This window comes from Schistocerca americana, chromosome 5 (genome assembly GCF_021461395.2).
Source record: "Schistocerca americana isolate TAMUIC-IGC-003095 chromosome 5, iqSchAmer2.1, whole genome shotgun sequence".
Lineage (NCBI taxonomy): Eukaryota > Metazoa > Arthropoda > Insecta > Orthoptera > Acrididae > Schistocerca > Schistocerca americana.
Window position 1 is genome coordinate 659,393,813 of NC_060123.1, and position 22,904 is coordinate 659,416,716.

The 22,904-nt window shown below is 41.1% G+C and overlaps 1 protein-coding gene across 2 annotated transcripts in view; it reads left to right on the top strand.

Moving 5' to 3' along the window:
• Positions 1-22,904, top strand: part of LOC124615780 (hydroxylysine kinase) — a 219,432-nt gene that overhangs the window by 12,997 nt on the left and 183,531 nt on the right. The window contains exon 1 of one of the 2 annotated variants that reach the window (XM_047143890.1): positions 7,836-7,948. The exons of the other annotated variant lie outside the window; for it this stretch is intronic. The gene's annotated coding sequence lies outside the window, so the exon portion shown is untranslated. Of the gene's footprint in view, positions 1-7,835; positions 7,949-22,904 lie in introns of those variants that run through there. 2 annotated transcript variants of the gene reach the window in all.

A 22,904-nucleotide genomic window follows, 5' to 3' on the forward strand; every position in this document is an offset into this window, starting at 1 on the left:
ACTGCCCGCATTGAGGCTGATCCCTCACCTGTGGTAGAGTGGGAGGTCGTTTCAAGGTGTGGCAGGGGGCGAAAGACATTCCGGAGGGCTGAACGGAAAGCCTCTCCAGTTTGTCTGACGAACCGGTTTCAGGCTCTGTCTCAGGCTGATACTGATCTTCGGCCTGACATGGCTGCTTGTCCTGTTCCAGAGGTTGCCCCTCAGTCTGCAAGATCCGGGCAGTCGCAGAGGGTGGGCTTACTGGTAGTTGGGAGCTCCAACGTCAGGCGCGTAATGGGGCCCCTTAGGGATATGGCAGCAAGAGAGGGGAAGAAAACCAATGTGCACTCCGTGTGCATACCGGGGGGAGTCATTCCAGATGTGGAAAGGGTCCTTCCGGATGCCATGAAGGGTACAGGGTGCACCCATCTGCAGGTGGTCGCTCATGTCGGCACCAATGATGTGTGTCGCTATGGATCGGAGGAAATCCTCTCTGGCTTCCGGCGGCTATCTGATTTGGTGAAGACTGCCAGTCTCGCTAGCGGGATGAAAGCAGAGCTCACCATCTGCAGCATCGTCGACAGGACTGACTGCGGACCTTTGGTACAGAGCCGAGTGGAGGGTCTGAATCAGAGGCTGAGACGGTTCTGCGACCGTGTGGGCTGCAGATTCCTCGACTTGCGCCATAGGGTGGTGGGGTTTCGGGTTCCGCTGGATAGGTCAGGAGTCCACTACACGCAACAAGCGGCTACACGGGTAGCAGCGGTTGTGTGGCGTGGGCTGGGCGGTTTTTTAGGTTAGATGGCCTTGGGCAAGTACAGAAAGGGCAACAGCCTCAACGGGTGCGGGGCAAAGTCAGGACATGCGGGGACCAAGCAGCAATCGGTATTGTAATTGTCAACTGTCGAAGCTGCGTTGGTAAAGTACCGGAACTTCAAGCGCTGATAGAAAGCACCGAAGCTGAAATCGTTATAGGTACAGAAAGCTGGCTTAAGTCAGAGATAAATTCTGCCGAAATTTTTACAAAGGTACACACGGTGTTTAGAAAGGATAGATTGCATGCAACCGGTGGTGGAGTGTTCATCGCTGTTAGTAGTAGTTTATCCTGTAGTGAAGTAGAAGTGGATAGTTCCTGTGAATTGTTATGGGTGGAGGTTACACTAAACAACCGAACTAGGTTAATAATTGGCTCCCTTTACCGACCTCCCGACTCAGCAGCATTAATGGCAGAACAACTGAGAGAAAATTTGGAATACATTTCACATAAATTTTCTCAGCATGTTATAGTCTTAGGTGGAGATTTCAATTTACCAGATATAGACTGGGACACTCAGATGTTTAGGACGGGTGGTAGGGACAGAGCATCGAGTGACATTATACTGAGTGCACTATCCGAAAATTACCTCGAGCAATTAAACAGAGAACCGACTCGTGGAGATAACATCTTGGACCTACTGATAACAAACAGACCCGAACTTTTCGAATCTGTATGTACAGAACAGGGAATCAGTGATCATAAGGCCGTTGCAGCATCCCTGAATATGGAATTTAATAGGAATATAAAAAAAGGGAGGAAGGTTTATCTGTTTAGCAAGAGTAATAGAAAGCAGATTTCAGACTACCTAACAGATCAAAACGAAAATTTCTGTTCCGACACTGACAATGTTGAGTGTTTATGGAAAAAGTTCAAGGCAATCGTAAAATGCGTTTTAGACAGGTACGTGCCGAGTAAAACTGTGAGGGACGGGAAAAACCCACCGTGGTACAACAACAAAGTTAGGAAACTACTGCGAAAGCAAAGAGAGCTCCACTCCAAGTTTAAACGCAGCCAAAACCTCTCAGACAAACTGAAGCTAAACGATGTCAAAGTTAGCGTAAGGAGGGCTATGCGTGAAGCGTTCATTGAATTCGAAAGTAAAATTCTATGTACCGACTTGACAGAAAATCCTAGGAAGTTCTGGTCTTACGTTAAATCAGTAAGTGGCTCGAAACAGCATATCCAGACACTACGGGATGATGATGGCATTGAAACAGAGGATGACACGCGTAAAGCTGAAATACTAAACACCTTTTTCCAAAGCTGTTTCACAGAGGAAGACCGCACTGCAGTTCCTTCTCTAAATCCTCGCACAAACGAAAAAATGGCTGACATCGAAATAAGTGTCCGAGGAATAGAAAAGCAACTGGAATCACTCAATAGAGGAAAGTCCACTGGACCTGGCGGGATACCAATTCGATTCTACACAGAGTACGCGAAAGAACTTGCCCCCCTTCTAACAGCCGTGTACCGCAAGTCTCTAGAGGAACGGAGGGTTCCAAATGATTGGAAAAGAGCACAGATAGTCCCAGTCTTCAAGAAGGGTCGTCGAGCAGATGCGCAAAACTATAGACCTGTATCTCTTACGTCGATCTCTTGTAGAATTTTAGAACATGTTTTTTGCTCGCGTATCATGTCATTTCTGGAAACCCAGAATCTACTATGTAGGAATCAACATGGATTCCGGAAACAGCGATCGTGTGAGACCCAACTCGCCTTATTTGTTCATGAGACCCAGAAAATATTAGATACAGGCTCCCAGGTAGATGCTATTTTTCTTGACTTCCGGAAGGCGTTCGATACAGTTCCGCACTGTCGCCTGATAAACAAAGTAAGAGCCTACGGAATATCAGACCAGCTGTGTGGCTAGATTGAAGAGTTTTTAGCAAACAGAACACAGCATGTTGTTATCAATGGAGAGACGTCTACAGACGTTAAAGTAACCTCTGGCGTGCCACAGGGGAGTGTTATGGGACCATTGCTTTTCACAATATATATAAATGACTTAGTAGATAGTGTCGGAAGTTCCATGCGGCTTTTCGCGGATGATGCTGTAGTATACAGAGAAGTTGCTGCATTAGAAAATTGTAGCGAAATACAGGAAGATCTGCAGCGGATAGGCACTTGGTGCAGGGAGTGGCAACTGACCCTTAACATAGACAAATGTAATGTATTGCGAATACATAGAAAGAAGGATCCTTTATTGTATGATTATATGATAGCGGAACAAACACTGGTAGCAGTTACTTCTGTAAAATATCTGGGAGTATGCGTACGGAACGATTTGAAGTGGAATGATCATATAAAACTAATTGTTGGTAAGGCGGGTACCAGGTTGAGATTCATTGGGAGAGTGCTTAGAAAATGTAGTCCATCAACAAAGGAGGTGGCTTACAAAACACTCGTTCGACCTATACTTGAGTATTGCTCATCAGTGTGGGATCCGTACCAGGTCGGGTTGACGGAGGAGATAGAGAAGATCCAAAGAAGAGCAGCGCGTTTCGTCACTGGGTTATTTGGTAACCGTGATAGCGTTACGGAGATGTTTAATAAACTCAAGTGGCAGACTCTGCAAGAGAGGCGCTCTGCATCGCGGTGTAGCTTCCTCGCCAGGTTTCGAGAGGGTGCGTTTCTGGATGAGGTATCGAATATATTGCTTCCCCCTACTTATACTTCCCGAGGAGATCACGAATGTAAAATTAGAGAGATTAGAGCGCGCACGGAGGCTTTCAGACAGTCGTTCTTCCCGCGAACCATACGCAACTGGAACAGGAAAGGGAGGTAATGACAGTGGCACGTAAAGTGCCCTCCGCCACACACCGTTGGGTGGCTTGCGGAGTATCAATGTAGATGTAGATGTAGATGAACTTAGCACATTCTGCGCCTAGCAAAAATACATCCGCTACATACTAGACGCGTAAAACATCTCTTGCTATTTTCTCGGAATTGCGAGAGTAATGCACCGTATTACTTGCGCATTATGTTGTTTTATTGGCTTAATAAATGTGTACAAAGTTTGAAGTAAATCTGTGAACCAAACGTCGTGGCCTCCCCTTGTTAGACGAACGATCACGCCGTCTTCTTCACGTGCTGCGGGTTGGGTTCCAGGCAGGGAGTGCGAGTAAGAGCAGAGCTCGGAGTACCAGAAAAAGACGACTGATTTGGCCGTCGAAATATCATGCAAGAAAATTGAATCAACGATTGGCTGGACTTTCAAAAGCGCACTATTAATCAATAGCGGCGAGAAGATCTGAGAGATCAACATTAATAATGTGTTTGGCTTCGGTAGTAGCCAAAAACGTAAACTTCATTGGTCTCATTTAAAACAGATTTCTCAAATTTACGTTTCAAAATGAACTGATGTATTTCTTCTACACAACTATTTCAGTTCCATGTGCGACTTTCAGACTCACAGTTGAGTTTATACTGCGAGGATCATTTCAAAAGCCCTGCACACAGCGCTGCGCGACTTTTACGGTGGCGTGATGAGGTTGAAATTCGTGTCAGTTGTGAGCAACGTGGCGGACATACACACATCAAAGAAAGTTTTGCATCACCACGGTTCCAAGAGTTCCGGAATCTGTACAGAAGATTGGAATAGAGATCAACATAAACATCAATTCCGCCTTTTTTATCGCTCATTAAAACCAAACATTGCATGTTTTACCATCATAGAGCGAGACCTTCAGAGGTGGTGGTCCAGATTGCTGTACACACCTGTACCTCTAATATCCAGTAGCACGTCCTCTTGCATTGATGCATGCCTGTATCCGTCTTGGCATACTATCCACAAGTTCATCAAGGCACTGTTGGTCCAGATTCTCTCTCCCCCCCAACGGCAATTCGGCGTAGATTCCTCAGAGTGGTTCTTGGGTCACGTCGTCCATAAACAGCCCTTTCAATCCATCCCAGCCATGTTCGATAGGGTTCATGTCTGGAGAACATGATGGCTACTCTTGTCGAGCGATGTCGTTATCCTGAAGGGAGTCATCAACAAGATGTGCACGATTAGGGCTCGAATTGTCGTCCATGAAGACGAATGCCTCGCACTATCGGTCGGAGGATGGCATTCACGTATCGCACAGCCGTTACGGCGCCTTCCATGACCACCAGCGGTGTACGTCGGCCCCACATAATGCCACCCCAAAACAGCAGGGAACATCCACTTTGCTGCACTCGCTGCACAGTTGTCTAAGAAGTTCAGCCTGACTGGGTTGCCTCCAAACACGTCTCCGACGATTGTCTGGTTGAAGGCATATGCGACACTCATCGGTGAAGAGAACATGATGCTAATCCTGAGCGGTCCATTCGGCATGTTGTTGGGCCCATCTGTACCGCCCTGCACGGTATCGTGGTTGCAAAGATGGACCTCGCCATGGACGTCGGGAGTGAAGTTGCGCATCATGCAGCCTATTGCGCACAGTGAGTCGTAACACGACATCCTGTGGCTGCACGAAAAGCATTATTCAACATGGTGGCGTTGCTTTCAGGCTTCCTCCGAGCCATAATCCGTAGGTTGCGCTCATCCACTGCAGTAGTAGCCCTTGGGAAGCCTGAGCAAGGCATGTCACCGACAGTTCCTGTCTCTCTGTGTCTCCTCCATGTCCGAACAACATCGCTTTGGTGCACTTCGAGACGCGTCAATACTTCCCTTGTTAAGAGCCCTTCCTGGCACAGAGTAACAATGCGGACGCAATGGAACCGCGGTATTGACCGTCTAGACGTGGTTGAACTACAGACAACATGAGCCGTGTACCTCTTTCCTGGTGGAATGACTGGAACCGATCGGCTATCGGACCCCTCTCCGTCTAATAGGCGCTGCTCATGCATGGTTGTTTACATCTTTGGGCTTGTTTAGTGACACCTCTGAACAGTCAAAGGGACTGTGTCTGTGGTACAAAATCGACAGTCAACGTCTATTTTCAGGAGTTCTGGGAACCGGGGTGATGCAAAACTTTTTTTGACGTGTGTATATGTGGTTGCTGATTCGCGTGGCTGTGTCGTGAGTAATTCAGTTTTAAAATGGAAGCTGGAACCGAGTCAGGTCGGATTACACTTAGTGACCAGCGTTCCTGAATCAAAAATGAAACCCAACGTGGAGAGAACCCAATGGAAATTTAGAAATTTTGAGAGAAATGTGTGGGAATAGTGTAGAGGATCGCAACACAGTATCATGATGGACAGCTCATTTCAATGAAGGCCTGATAAGCACTGAGGACAACCCAAGAAGTGAAAGGCCATCAACTGTAATAGGCTACACCTGTGAGATAACTGTTAATGGCATTTTGAGAGACGACCGACGTTGAGGAAATTGCATATGAGGCCCTAATCTCTCACTTAAATTTATAGAATCTTAAATGAAAAGTTAACCACGGGAAAATACTATTTAAAAATTCCGCCCCCAACAATCAAAGTTGAAACTGATGATGATCTTTGTGTATGACATGGACAGAGTCATAACTACAAATAGAGTACCCAAGGGGACGTCTTTAACAGGCCCGTACTACAAACAGTTCCTGCCAAATATTATGTACCCGAATATTCGTTACAGAAGACCTGACATTCTTGCAGATGATGTCCTCATAGCGCAAGGTCGCGTATTGTTCTATTAGTGAGAAAAACCCTGCACAGATATGGATAGGAAATACTTCTTTACCCACTGTAAAGTCCTGATATGAGACCATCTCTCTCTGATTTGTTTCCCAAACTGAAGAAACAACGCCTTCGAAAACATTTTAATACCACTGATAAAGCTTTCAGTGAGCTGGGCTGAGTAATAAGACAGCTTAACAATGTGCTCTGTCCTGAATACAAAAGTTGCCAAAACGTTGAGAAGTTGTCATAAGCGGGAATGGAAATTGTACTGAAGGCGTGTAAAGGTATTTTGTAAAAATAAATTATTTTCTTCAGTGCTATCTTATAGTGTGTAGAAGTTTTGAAATGACCCTTGTAGTTCTTGTTATTACACTAATTCATTTTCCGTTTGTACTTTTCTTGCACTGTCCTTACATACTGCATCATTCTTTGATGCTGCAGGCACAATTCATACTTCTGACAATAAACTGAAATGATCGGGATTAATTTCAGAATAATTCGTTCAAAAAATGGTTCAAATGGCTCAGAGCACTATGGGACTTGACTTCTGAGGTCATCAGTCCCCTAGAACTTAGAACTACTTAAACCTAACTAACCTAAGGACATCACACACATCCATGTCCGAGGCAGGATTCGAACCCGCGACCGCAGCGGTCGCAGGGCTCCAGACTGTAGCGCCTAGAACCGCTCGGCCACTCCGGCCGGCAGAATAATTAGTGATAAACTTTTTCATGAGGCTATAGCAGTGATGTACCATGTTTTGATAAAAAGACAATTGTGTTTGGTTTAACTCTAACCCCAATCTTAAAACACATTAGTATGAAAAAAAAGGAAGGTAAACCAGGTTTTAACGATACTGATATGCGGCAAAATTATGGCTACTCAAGAATGGTTATAGTGTAACAGAATTGCATACATGCTTGCTATTGTAAAACAGCAGTATTTTTCACGTTTGCGTTTGCTATTCTGTCAGTGCGCAGCGTGTTCCCAGGTACAAAAATTAATTGTGTTAATAATCTGTGAGCTTGTTTGTTCCGTATGGTTAAATGTGTTTTGCAAATGATCTGTGGAAAATACGACGAAATCTCTTTTGAAAATAATGTCTTGAGCCCTTAACCAATTTCAGAGAAGCCTTGTAATGACTTGAGTCCTTATCCCACTTCAAAGAAGCCAGGCTGCTTAAATCAACATCACACAACGTGGAATAATAATACCAATATTAGAAGTCTGCAAGGTGTAATGCTTCCGAATACGCCAACGTCTTGTGACTACGTCTTCCCGTTATCGGGACACACTTCTCTATGTAGTGTAGCTGCTACACTGCACATCACTTTGGACCCGGTGTTAACATCCAACGTCGGAACCTTGGCCGCGCGCATGCGCAGATCTCGTTGCTTCCTGAGGCCAGCGAACTGTGCCGGTCGACGTCACGCGAGTTGTGTTTGTTTTTGTGCTGCGACGCAAACAGCGCTTCACCCCACTGTCTTCCGTTGATGCCGGCAGCGGTGCAGAACGGAAGCGGGACTCGAGGTCGAGTATTAAAAGTAGCTTCTGGCGGTAAGTAGCCTCTGGAAAATCTGCCTGTATCGATATCATAGAAAATTTCTCTAGCTTAATTGACACTATACTGCCCTTTAATCTGACCACAAAGATACCATCCGCTTTTCAGTCTGTCCATAGATCATAATCTCCTGAATAATGTAGTGTACAAATCTGTTATGAAGTCTGCTTCATTCACTGCTTGCCGTTTGATTGTAATCTTTTTCGAAGTAAGGAAACTGCAAGTAGCAATTCCGCAGATATTCTGACAAATTCCCTTGGCGTTTTAAACAGAAGATCACTTTTGGGCTTCGATAACTCCGAGAGCGTGGAAAACCATAGCAACTAAATGTAGGCGAGTTTTTACCGATTGGTACCACAAGACGCTGAGTACGCATTCAAGGTTGGTGGCTTACACTAAACACACTAGCTAGCTGCTTTTCCTACACGCACGAGATGAGAAAGGAAACTAGTCGTAAGATCAACTTGGGTTCCGAATAAATGTACGAAGACAGATGACAATACTGATCCTGAAGGTAGACTTAAGGAGGCAAAACCTACGTTTACAGCTTTAGTAGTTATTGGAATATACTCATTGAAATTACAATGGTAGCAGGGACAAAAGTCGGTGGCGGTGGCCAAGCGGTTTTAGGCGCTTCAGTCGGGAACCGCGCGATTGCTACGGTCACAGGTTCGAATCCTGCCTCGAGTATGGATGTGTCTGATGTTCATAGGTTAGTTAGGTTTAAGTGGTTCTAAGTTCTAGGGGACTGATGACCTCAGATGTTAAGTCCCATAGTGCTCAGAGCAATTTGAACCAGGGATAAAATATAGGGAACGGTAGCCTATTTACAATGGTTGCTGGAAACAGACAGCAGTTGTAAGAGCAGAATGGCCTGAAAGGGAAGCAGTGGTTGAGAAGGGTTTGAAATAGTTGTAGCCTATCCCCAGCGTTGTTCAGTCTGTACTTTGAGAAAGCAGTAATAGTAAAGCAATCCAAGGAAAAATTCAGTTAAAATTTATGGGGAAGGCATGAAAACTTTGAGGTTTGCCGGTGGCATTGTAATTCTGTGAGAGAATGCAAAAGCCTTGGAAGAGCAGTTGAATGGAGTGTTTGGAGTAAAACAAGGGCAATGGAATGTATTGGTTTTAAATCAAGCGGTACTGTTGGAATTAGATTAGGAAATGACACTCAGCAAGGTGTATTTGAGTTGCGCTATTTGAACAGTAACTTAGCTGGCGATCGTCGACGTAGAGAAGCTATAAAATGCAAACTGGCAATAGCAAGGAAAGCATTTCTGTAAAAGCGAAATATTTTAACATCTCATAAAAATTTAAGTGTTAGAAAATCTCTTCTGGAATTACAGGGAGTGGCAAATAAAAGTGGCCCAGACGAGTAGAAACGATTGAACGTGTATGTATGCGAATAACCGCCTTCAGAAACTTGCTGCCCAGGCCGCAAAACAGTCAAGAGATGAATGGTGGTCACTTTCAACATCTGCTATAGTGAGGTTTTTACTGTATTTCCTTTCCACTGCTGTGTTTCTTTGTACCCTGGAACTCTGTTCTCGGGACCACTTTTATTTGCCCCTCCCCATATTTGACTAGAGTATAGCCATGTACGCAAGTGAAACATGGTCAACTGAAACTACAAATCACTGTGGTTCACAGTTTTAGTTGATACACATAACGGTAAGAGTCAAACCTAATCGAAATTTTCTCATTCAGAGTGAAACTAAGTTAATAAATAGTACAGAAAAGAAGAGCTAAGGCTTTGAAAATGCGGTGCTACAGAAGAATGCTGACGATTAGATGAGCAGGTAGGATATCTAATGAAGATGTGCTGAAATGAATTGGGGAGAAAAGAAATGCATGTCACAACTCGACTAAAAAAGGGATCGGTCTATAGGAGACATCCTGCGGTGTCATGGAGGGAAGTGTGAGGGCTAAAAATTGAAGAGAGAAACCAAGACTTGACTACCTTAAGAAGGTTCAACATAATGTAGGATGCAATAGTTATGCAGAGGTGAAAAGGTTTGCGTAGGATACACTAACGTGGAGAATTACAGGGTGATTACAATTAAACTTTCGCTACTTTAGAGGGACTCCCCACGAGAAACGAGTGATCGCAGGACAATGAAACTTTGTGGTAACATATGTAAGGACATGAAGACATGTGGAAGAGAAATAACGTATGAGAGGGTTCAAATCCGGTGAGCTTGGTGGTTGCGCATTTTGGAACAATCGGCCAATGACTCGCTTTGCTCCTCGAGAGACCCTTGGCCAAATGCGCCACAAATTGTTGAAGAAGTTACTGTTGTCATGGCTAAGATTGCTGGATACAAGGTGCGATTTTCAAGCTCTGCACGAGCTGTGTCACGATGGCTGAACATTCCATGGTCCACCCTTCGAAAAGTGCTGCACAATTCTGACATGATGTCCGTACAAACATCACGTACTCACCAACTTTTGGCACGTGACGCAGACATTCACGTACACTTTGCTCTTTCTTGTAAGGATTCAAGTTGATGACATGTATCCTTGGAACATTTTGTGGAGTGATGAAGCTCACTTTACGCTCACTGGGGCAGTGAAGACCCACAGTTGTCGCAGATGGAAATCGTCACCGCCAACGAATGTTCACGAAGTTGTCCTGCGTAGTGAACGCCTCACTGTAAGGTGTGGCTTCGCGGCAAAGTACAAGATTGCTCTATTATTCTTTGATGAACTCCGACCCCAAGTACAAGGACATGCAGTATGAAGGGCACTGGAGACTGAGCTGCTCCGCCAACATGTGATCCCTGCTGTATGGGAGAGAGGCTCTTTAAACTCCACTGTTTTGATGCCGCTGGAGCTCCACCTCACATCGCACGTGACGTCACTCGGTTACTCAGTAACACATTTGGAGAAAACCGAATCATTGGCCGATCATTCCAAACTGCGTAACCACCAAGATCGCCAGATGTGAACCCTCTGATGTGGAAATTAAAATCTACTTCTTTCAATGCTTTATTCATTAATTCTCTTCCGCGTGTCCTTACAAATGTTTCCTCAAACTTTCATTGTCCTTCGATCACTCGTTTTCCATGGAGACCCTCTCAAGTAGCGAAAGTTTAATTATAATCAGCTTGTACATCAAACCAATTATCTGACTGAAGATCACCACAACAACAACATGATACTGTGGGCTTGGAGACACGAAGTGGTGTGTTGGTCAAACTTCTTCCTTCATGCAGAATGGCACCAGCACTTCTCGATCTTGGATCGTTAAATATGAGGGTTGGAACTTTAATAGTGGCAACTATTCGTTTACAACCCGTAAAAAATAGATACGTGTTTCAAAGTTTTACTGACCTGCAAAGTAGTCACCAGCATTGTGCATAACCCGTTGCCAGCGATGTGGAAGTCGTAGGATACTCTTAGCAGTGCCAGTTGTGTTGACAATTCGAGCGGCGCGGTCTATTGCCCGACGAATTTGTAGCAGTTCTGAAGCGAATGCCGTGAAGTGTTTCCTTCAGTTCAGAAATCGAGTTGAACTCACGACGGCTTAAGTCAGGGGAGTGCAGTAGGTGGTACAGCATTTGGCAGCCCCATGAGTCAAACAAATCAGTAACAGCTTGCACTGTACGTGCTTGAGCATTGTCCATGCAAAATAATGGTCAGGTTCCGCAGAAAGTGTCATCACTTCTGTATCTAAGCTTTTCGTAGGTTGTGTTCCAAAAATGAACAGCATAGCGACAGAAGTGATGACACTTTCTGCGGGACCTGACCATCATTTTGCGGGACAATGCTCAAGCACGTACAGTGGAAGCTGTTACTGATTTGTTTGACTCATGGGGCTGCTAACCGCTATGCCACCTACTGCACTCCCCTGACTTAAGCCCTCGTGAGTTCAACTCGATTTCTGAACTGAAGGAAACACTTCACGGCATTCGCTTCAGAACTGCTACAAATTCGTCGGGCAATAGACCGCGCCGCTCGAATTGTCAACACAACTGGCACTGCTAAGAGTATCCTACGACTTCCACATCGCTGGCAACGGGTTATGCACAATGCTGGTGACTATTTTAAAGGTAAGTATATCTTTGAAACACGTATCTCTTTTGTACGAGCTGTAAATAAATAGTTGCCACTATTAAAGTTCCAACCCTCGTATTCATAGTGTACTTGAATGGTGAGAATGTCTGTAGCTCGACCAGTCTTTAAGAAGCGTCACTGGACTGATCCTTATGTCAGTTTTCAGTAGAATTATGGAACATACGAGTATTTACTTCTCTCGTACGAGGTCTTTTTTTGAGGCTAACCAACTCGCATGGAGGGTGGCTGTCGGAGGCAGTCAGTTAAACGCAGTTTTTCTCGAGCGAAAGGGAAGTGTTACTGGGGTTAACGGATTCTTAGGCGGCAATCCCAAAGTCATATTATTTCTGCTACGTCAGTGCGGCGATGGTGTAAACACTTTTGTAGTGTATTATTAAAGAAAAGAATGCACTGAAAGTCGACTGTAAGTCTAACTGTGAGCTAACAGTTACTGTTAGTAACATCTGCGTCATGGAAGACTCTACGGGACAGATTACAGTGGCTCCCATAAAAAACACCGCAATGACCTTCTGAAAAGGCAGACGGTATATGAGGATTTTAGGTTCGTTGCAGTTAATGATCAAAATGTGCCGAAATGAATCGAACAGAGTAATGAAGTGACATTTAAATTATGTGGAAAGGGGAATAGGTACATATACATGGATGAGGATCCGAGAATCTTTTACTGTTATTGAAACGTAACGTCGCATCACAAAAGCATACACGTTTTCTAATATGGAAAGGTGAATCGGCACTATATACATAAACGAGGATCCGAGAAGCTTCTAGTGTTATTGAGGTGTAACGTGACAGCCTAAAAGCAAACATGTTTTCTGCTGTTTCGAAATTACAAACGACTGGTTTAGTTTTGTCTTCGACGAGAGCACTTGGATATGCTGGAACACTAGTTAATGCTATTGGAAGTCATGACCGAGGAGAAGGCATACGTATTTGGTTTTCAACAATAGGGCACTGCACCACAAGACAGGAGGAAAGGGACGTGCTTTGAGGGGTGATAGCTTTAGTGATTCTGAACAAAAAACTTCATATGGACATATACCCTATTCCGTATGGTTTTCGAGATAGAACACATTCAATGTACACTGTTGCTTATTTTCTGTGTTATACAAACGTTATCATTGTTTACAACGAACGACAGTAGTGTAGATGAAATTGAGGGAACAATTTGATACACGACACTTGTGGTCTGTCAAGCCACGAAACTACCTTAAACTGACCTACAAATACAAGTCACAGCTCATGAACCTCGCGCGAGATTTTCAATATTCTCACGCTTTCTTCATGCAACTTATCAGTCCTTGAGAAAAAAATGAATACAACGTTTTTCAAATGAAAGTGTACTTTAATTTTGTACGTTGACATGTTTTCGCTGGAGGGTGCGGTTATCGAGCTATTCAAGAAAAAACGTACGAAAGTGATTATAAATATGTTCTATTTCGGAAACCATTGGGAATAGGGCATATGTCCATATGAAGTTTTTTGTCCAGAATCACAAGTAGCCGCTCCTGCTGGAGGTTCGAGCCCTCCCTCGGGCATGGATATGAGTGATTTTAGCATAAGTTAGTTTAAGCTGTGTGTAAGCCCAGGGACTGATGTCCTCAGCAGTTTGGTCCCATAAGAATTCATACTCATTTGAACATATTGAATCACAAATACTGTCACCCCTGAAAGCATGTACCTTTCCTCATGACTCACTCTGTATACGAACATCCGAGAAAAAAACTGTGTTAAATGGCATTGTATAATCTTCGTTACCACATTCACTTTTACATTTATTCAGCCTACAATTCTGCCACACGTATTCTACTACCACTATTGCAACTCAACTCCCCCCCCCCCCCCCCCCCCCCCCCCCACATCTTAAGCCAGGGACCTTGCCGAGGTACGGTGGCTTGCACGCCTTAGGTGCAACCACACTGTAGGGGTATGTGTGGAAAGGCCAGACTAATCTGCATTTCCTGAGGAGAAGCAAGAGCCTATTCAGTAGTTGATGGGCAACGGTCTGGATGGCTCACTATTCTAGCCCTGTGCTGGTACTGCGAACAGCTGAAAGCAAGGTGACACTGTAGTCGTTATTTTTCCCGAGGGCATGCAGCTCCACTGTAAGATTAAAACGCCGATTGCATTCTCTTGGGGAAAACATTCTACAGCTAAAACAGTCCTCTATTCGGATCTATGTTCGGGGACACAGGAGGATATTTTCACCAGGAAAAAGAAAACGGGTTGCGCTTTGGAACCTCAGTCACGGAGGTAGGTTAGAGAATTTAAAAATGGAAATGGTTAGAATGAAGTTAGATATAATAGGAATTTGCGAAGTTCGGTGGCATGAAGAACGGGACGTCCGATCACATAATTACAGGGTTGTAAATACAAAATCAAATTGAGGTTATGTAGGAGTAGGGCTAGTAACGAATAAAAACATAGGAATGTAGATAAGCTACCATGAACAGCACAGTGAACGCATTATCGTACCCAAAATAGACGGAAAGCCAGCAAGTAAGACAGAACTACAAGTTTATATGCCAACTAACTTCGCAGATGGTCCTGAGATTAAAAGAATGTATGAGAGATAAATGAAATTATTCGGAGAGTTAAGGGAGGCGAAAATTTAATTGTTATGGGGGAACCGGAATACGGCAGTAGGAAAAGAAAGAGAAGAAATAATGGTAAGAACTTTGCACACAACATAATCTAATCATAGCTAACACTTGACTGTAAAATTATGTAAGAAAGTTGTATACGTGGAAGTGACCTGAAGACATTGGAAGGTTTCATACAAGTTACATAAAGGTACCCCAGAGATTTCGAAACCAGAACTGCAATGGCTGATATGAACCCTGACCATAATTTATTGGTTATTAAGAGGAGATTAAAAGTGAATAAACTGTAAGAAGGTAGAACATAAAGGAGATAGAGGTTGCAGAGACTTTTAGATGGAGCATCAGGCAACGGATGACAGGCACAGGAGAAAGGAATACAATAGAAGAAGAATGGGTAAATTTGAGAGAAGAAATAACGGAGGCAGCGTAGGATCAAATAAGTAAAAAGACAACTATTTTGACCATGGCTGCACTACAGCAACGGTTACAGAACAGCAGGCGTAATAGACAGCCAACCAGTTGCAATAAATGGTGATTTTCAAATAACCTTCACCATTGTTTCGACGGTTTAAACCCGTCTTCCTCAGACGTAATAGTTGCTGTAGTGCAGCCATGTTCAAAATATTGAAGCTCCTGCCTGCCAAGGTACATAAGACTGGTCCCAAATATATGGACTTCAAAATGAAAATAGTAAAAACAGATTGTCCTCCTGAGGAAGACGGGGTTAAATGCGTCGAAACCATGGTAAAGGTTATTTGAAAACCACAATTTATTGCAACTGGTTGGCTGTCTATTACACCTAAAGAGACAAGGTATAATAGAAATTTATGGATAACACTGGAGATACTTAAATTAATTGACAACAGGATAAAATAAAAAACGCATTAAATGAAGCTGGTGAAAGGGAATACAGCGTCAAAAAAATGAAATTGACAGAAAGTGCAAAATTGTTAGAGGGCAAATGCAAGGCTGTAAAAGCATGCAAACTAGGGGATAGAAGCTGCCTATAACACAATTAAAGTGAACCTTAGAGAAGAGAGAAACATCTGCATGAATATCATGAGCTCACATTTCAAGCCAGCATATCTGGTGTTTCAGAGGACTGCGTGAAAACTACAACACACAGAAAAATACACATATCAGTAGCTTCCTATTCGTGATATGCACCGCGCTGCAGTTGCATGTTACAACATGTGGGCAAAATATCTATTCCATATCGTCCCATCGAACTGGTTCTCGCGGGCAAATTATCTATTCCATATCGTCCCATCGAACTGGTTCTCGCCTGCTCATTGACAACACAATGAACCGATTTTCAATACGTAATGGCTACAAAATACTGATACGAATTATTTACAAAAGAATGGAAAAACTCCTAGACATCATCCTCAGGGAAGATCAATATACGTCGCGGAAAAATTTAGAAATATGAGAAGCAATAGTAGCCACTCGGCATTTGTTGGAGGATAGGTTAAAGAAAAGCAAACCTACGTTTATAGCATTTCGAAGTTTGGAGGAAGCTTTGGACAATTTTGACTGGAATATACACTTTGAAATTCTGAAGGAAGCAAGAATGAAAGATTATTTACAACTTGTATGAAAAGCAGACGACAGTTATAAGAGTGTAAGGATGTGAAAAGGAAACAAGGTTTAGTGAAACAATGCTGTAGCCTATTGCGGTGTCATGAAATCTGTACACTGAGCAAGAAATTCGAAATGGGAATTTAAGTTCACGAAGAAGCCATAAAAACTTTGGGGTCTGTTAGAGACGGTAAAGGATTCGAAAGAGCAGTTGAATGGAGTGGATGAAGAAATGTTATAAGGTGAACATCAGTTTAAGTAAAATAAGAGTAATGGAGTTTTGTCCAATTAAATCAGGCGATGCTGAGAGAATTGGATCAGAAAATGAGATACGGTAAGTAGTAAATGTGTTGAGGTGTTTGGACAGCAAAATACATGGTGATGGCCGAAGTAGAGAGTATATAAAACGCAGATTGGCTGTAGCAACAAACGCGTTTCTGAGAGAGAGGAATTTTGTTAAATTGAAGTGTTGGGAAGTCTTTTTTGAACTTACTTGTCTGGAAGTAGCCTTGGGCGGAAGAGAAACGTGGAGGATAAGCAGTTCGGATAGGAAGAAAATAGCAGATTTGACAGTGAGATGCTATAGAAAAATAATGAAAATTTGCTGGGCAGACCGAGTAACTAATTACGAGGTGCTGAATCAAATTTTGGAGGAAGGTATTTAATGCACAACTTGAGTAAAAGAAGGGATCAGCTGAAAGGACACGTCCAGATGCATCAAGGAATCATGAAGTTAGTATCGGAGGGAAGTGGGGAGGATAAACATTGTAGAGGGAGACCAAGGTACGTGTATGTTACTACATTGTGGAAATCTTGCTGTTCTATAGAATATGGAGGTAATGTATTGAATGCTTGAAGGTTTTAGGCAAACTATAAAATATAAGTTTTCCGTGAAAATCTTACATACTATTCCTAGGCCCTCTGAATAATACCTAGGCCATGTACAGAATGACCAGTATCATTTACGCAAAGTGTTATAGGTGCACAAGATGAGAAGGCTTTATTAATTAACACGCATGTGAAACTGAAGGAACCAAACTACAAAATAAAGCACAGAATATTCTTACCGGAAAACAATGAAAGCAGAACTGAGATCGATATACACGTTACAGCAAGTACCCACTTTTCTTCTTCACATACATTTCATGACTTAAAAAAAGAATGCGAACAGAATAATGTTACCGGTAAAACACAAAGCAGAACTCGCATAGCCTAATTGCTGCAGAAGCGAAGGCTGGAGTGACATTTCGAATCGCACTTAATTTTATTTTTGACACAAAGGCACCTCATATGTTGATATTTCGTGTTGCACATACACCTGACGAATCCTCGGCCGCTTGCTGTGGACTGAGAAGTAGCTGCAGATCAGAGAGATATTTCGTGGTCGGGAACTTCTTCAATTCTCATTAATATCTTTGGGCATACTCTGAATTCTGATATTGGTTAGAACTGCTTCAATATTCCTTCTGCAGTTCCAAGACAGTAAAAGCCATTATCTGTCACGTTGATAACAACTGCCACCGGATTGCGTGAGTCATCCCGCCCTGAGATGTTTGTACTTTCCCACCTCTGCGTCGCAAATGTTTTGACTTTTGAGTGTAATGCCCAGTCGATGTGCTGTTGTTTTCACGCCAATTCTGTCAACAGTGAGAGTTGTTTAGTTCTCTGGGATTGCGGAAAACTCCCAAATAAATTCCAAAGTACAGTGCAGTTTTAACATCAATATATTTCCAGGACTTTGGTGTCTGAGCCTGGTGAACTGTACCAGTTACATCACATGTGCCCAAAGTTGACATCAAATGACACAGTGTCCACAGCAATCAACAAACGAGTGAGCCTACAATACATTTGCTCGCAACCCTAGCCAAAAAACGAGTGCCCCAAGGCGCCTGCGTGACCTCTATTTATACTTTTGTTAACAATTACCTACAATGAAAATTACAGTTTTATGTAAAATCACAATTAAAAGTTAAACCGAATATGAGACACACATTGCTAAAAATTTACAGTCACAGTGCTGAACAAGGTGAACATATTTTCAACTTAACTACGAGTTAATATAACATTTTCTGACTAATTATGTTACAGGTAACAATTACATTTCTAAATTTGTTTGTAACAAATCAACTAGCGCCTGAATTTTAGTGTTAACATATGTCGGAGATTCAATCAACGTGCTTTATTTATATGTTCTATTTAATTTGCTGTAGTAATTTTATAATGATAGGTTTACTGGTACATCCTGACCATGTGCTACATTTCTTTCTATTAGTTACAGTATTAAATTCCCATTTATATTTTGTTTTTCACATAAGAACAATGTTAATCAGCAAAGCATCATTTTCGAATTATATGTATACTGAAATATTGGTTATTTTTGTATGTAATTTGGAAACAGGTCACTTTACAATTGGACAATTAGGACTGGTGTTTATCTTTAATGCTCTGCGAGGGGTTCTGATTGGTAGCAATGAGATACAGTAATATTTCAATACCCCCTGAAGAGTTTTGCCTAGCCTGATAGATGAAACTCTTCTCACAGAAATATTAGTGTGATTGATGTGATACAGTACTAGTTGGACAAAATAACATAAACTACATATATTTTAAAGGGTACAAAATTGAATCATGAAACTTTACATACAGATAAATTTTCCAAATAGCTACAAACAAGAATTGGAAATATGAGATTACAAAGAAATTTCCAAACTTTTACAAAATCAATATTTACATCAAATTTTCTGAATGAATGTTTATCTGAAACTATCAGTTCTAGAGCGTCCTTGCTTTTGTCACTTCTAGAGTGTCCATTAATTTTCCCTCCTTCAAACACTCAGACACAACTAACAACAACAAATCACAAATTTGATTGGATTGATTACGTTGCACTTTTCAAGTTTCCATATGACATGTTCTAGAATAATATTATCATATAAGAGACAAAAGAATAAAATTTATCCTAACAGTTTGCAATGCCATAAAATATTTTACAAATCTTATCATACATGAATATTCAAAATTACATTTGTATATTTATATTGTGACAGTATAGAAACTGTTCATTTATATCCAATCTGGGTTGTTGTCACAAGTATCTGAATATACTATGTATAGTCAATATTTCTTGGCTTTGTACATAAAATGCAATAACGTTTCAAAATGTTTACCAGACATCCAGAAAATCAGATCAAATTAACACTGAGAAACAGCTTTAAGATCTTATAAATTGTGACAAAATACGTATTACATCAATAAAATTCCTGAAAGTGGCAAGTTACACTTAAGCAAGTGAAAATGTAGTTATGCTATAGTTAGCAACCTTGCAGTAAGGAAATTTTATAAAAAAAATCCAGTACCTTGTCACATGGCATCTTATACTTCATTTCATCAAAGTCCTCAGTCTGTCTATTAAAGTTGTCGTTTCCTACCCCTCAATACCTAACTAGTCTCCATATCATGTCTTGCAAGATGTGAGTAGTGTAAAATAATTCAATGTGATTTGCGTGCTATTTATTGTCATAGTTGTTCAAAAATAACTCAATTGTAATTTCACATCAGCATTTCCTTCAATCAAAATGTATAAGAGTTCTACATCATGTGATTCAAATCATTCATAAGTTCTGTTGTGTGTAACTGCACAGTATTATCATCATCATAATCCTCTCAATTAAACTAATCATCAAAGCCATTAATAAATGAGGGTTAAATACCATCGAACCACCTCAGCAGCATTGCGTATCATATAACCTAAACCTGTCATCATCATCATCCTTATCCAAATACCCCTATGAAAATGCAATATTAAATCAAACCATCTTCCATCAATAAACTGTAAACATCAATTCATACGAATCAGAAATAGGAATGAGTCAGCAACCTCAAATCCTTAATACAAATGCAAATCACAACATCACTTACCTTATTTCAAGACAATCCTCAACAATTCATAGCAATTTCAACATCTCTCTCATGTGTACACAACTGAGTGAAACATGTATATAGTATATCATGGCGATAGTCACTTCTTAACAGCATAAATCACTTCAACCCTTTCATAAATCATAACATCTTTCAACATCTCATGTGGTCTTATATGTAGTAACATTAATTCAGTTGTCAATCTTATAACGGTATGAGAAGCAGAACATAGTAATTCCTTCCTTGGGGATAACCTATATAAGATAAAAACAGTGAAAAGATGTATATAGTTCTTCTTAACTGCACAAATGTACCATAAAATCTTTAAGTATGTATTAATAAGCTTAGTGTATCTTCACACAATCCACCTCTCATTTCTGCATGAGCTGATATAAATACAGTATGGTCTGTTGTCTGTAAAGAAGTGTAACTGTTCCTCACTAGAAAATACATATTGGTTTTTCCTGGCAAATCATGGTCCTCACATATCAGTAATAGTCACAATCGGTAGGATGTAAATGTCAAATTATCAATACATCTGATGATGCAGATTACTCAATCAAAACAAAATGTATCTTATACTAAAAATTAAATCACATGAAAATATCTTACATAACAAATATAAGCAAACATATGTAAAAAAAATTGATGTATGTATTGTCGGAAGTTTTTGTGTCAGAAAGGTATCGTAGAATGAGGCATCAGTGTTTTCGAGAAGAAAATGTCACATTAGCTGGGGCACCTTGCACAAGCCACACAGATAGTACTCAAAGATTGTGTACCCCCCTGAGGGATTGCAATTATTGCACATAAGGTTTCAACTGAGTGACATTTCTTAAACCAAATAGCTTTTTTGATTTGGGATAGATAAGTCGGTAGGCGTTTGGATGTGGTTTTTCATAAACTTCAAATGGACCAATGTAAATATCGAAAAATTTCTTGATCTCTCTGTTATTCTCCATTTTTGCATTTTCTGGAGTTCCCTCTCCACTTTCCTTTTGCAGATGGGTACCCCATAAGGCTTAATGAAAAAGGGTTTGTGTGGCTTTAACTTCAAATGATATTCATAATCTTTGACCCTACCAGGTTGATCACAAAAAATGTTACAGTTTTCCCCGAGAAAATTTTATAATTCCTGCTTTTCAGACTCAGTCAAGTCATTTGCTTCTTTTACCTTTTCTGATATGGTTAGGGAGTAACTATCATCAACCAAATTCTGGTTATTGTGATACCTATTTTCCTCTTCCTCCATGTAATGGCTACACTCTGGATAAACTATTTCCCTAATATGGTCACTACTGCTTGTACTTGAATTTAACTGGATCACTACTTTTCCTTGAATACTGGTCTTTGGTTCAGTGAACAGTAATTCTGAATTTTGCCAATCAAAACTTACCATTGCTTTAACTATCCAGTCCATCCGTAAAATCATTTGCTCATTGAGGTCTGGAATAACTAAACAACCATGTTCAAAATTAATGTTGCCAACAGAAAATGTAATTAAAGCTTGTTTATTTATTAACTTACTAAACTTTCCAGTGGCACCTTTAATCTGTACACCTGTGATTGGAAATTCCATGTACCTTCCTGTGTCTTTTATCCTGTTCCTCAACTTGTCTGAGATACTACTAATGGGACTGCCAGTGTCAATCAAACAAAGACCTGACCAATTGTTAATGCTTATTTCTATGTAAGGGCTACCTAAGGTAATATTTGGGTCACTATTCACATTCTCTGCCAGCAAGTCACTTTCTAATTCGGTTGTATTGATGTTGTTATATACTTCTTCACTACAGGTTTCAGTGTCAGAATCAACATAAGATTGAGTGTCATTATGACTGGAATCAAATACACATGAAACAGATACCATACTTTCACTAGACTTAAAATTATCTTTCATGGATGGATTTGATTTGATGACTTCACTTTCCTTATTATTTTCTAAACAAACTTTATTTTCACTGATAATAGATTCCAAAATCTTCTCACCTATCAACTTAGCTTGTTCCTTCTTATTAACAGATTTACTTAAGATTTCTTTTATACAAATTGGTACCAATACATTGTTTGCACTCTTCATATCTTCACATGAACCAATTTCACATTCAGAGTTACTTTCAGCTGCAACACCATTATCAATAACTTCAACATAAATAATGTCATCTAATTTCTCTTGTGTACATGTATCATCAAATACATCATCCTTCACAACACTATCTTTACCAAAATCATCATCAAAATAAACTGTGGGTGATGCCTCTGCATGCACATCTGCCTTAACTACTAAGTGTTCAACATCTGAAGTTACACTACTGAAATCGCTACCTGTTTCATTATCTAAGTCAGGTGTTATTTCCTCATTTTGGCTACCAATTTCTACTAATACAGATACCTCATTATCCTTACCTTCATCAGAAAACAAGCTAGTGATACCATACATATCATAAGTTCTGTCTACATCGGGTGTTAATGTGTCATCAATTAATGCTAAGTCATGTTCATTAAGTTCAAACTGTGGTCCTGCTTGAGTATGTGCATTATTCAATTCACTCAACATGTGATCCCAATAGTTTTGCTTATAACTAGTATCATCTAAGTAGTAGTCCCTATTTACATTACATTTATGATTGCTTTTACGTTTCTGTCTCTTTAACCTCCTATTTGCCTGGTTTGTGCCATAACTATTCACCTCAAATTGACAGGCTCCCAACGAGATGGTTACCTGTTTCCCTGGTTGGAATTTCTGTTGTGAAGCTGGTTACTGTTTCTCTGTTCTT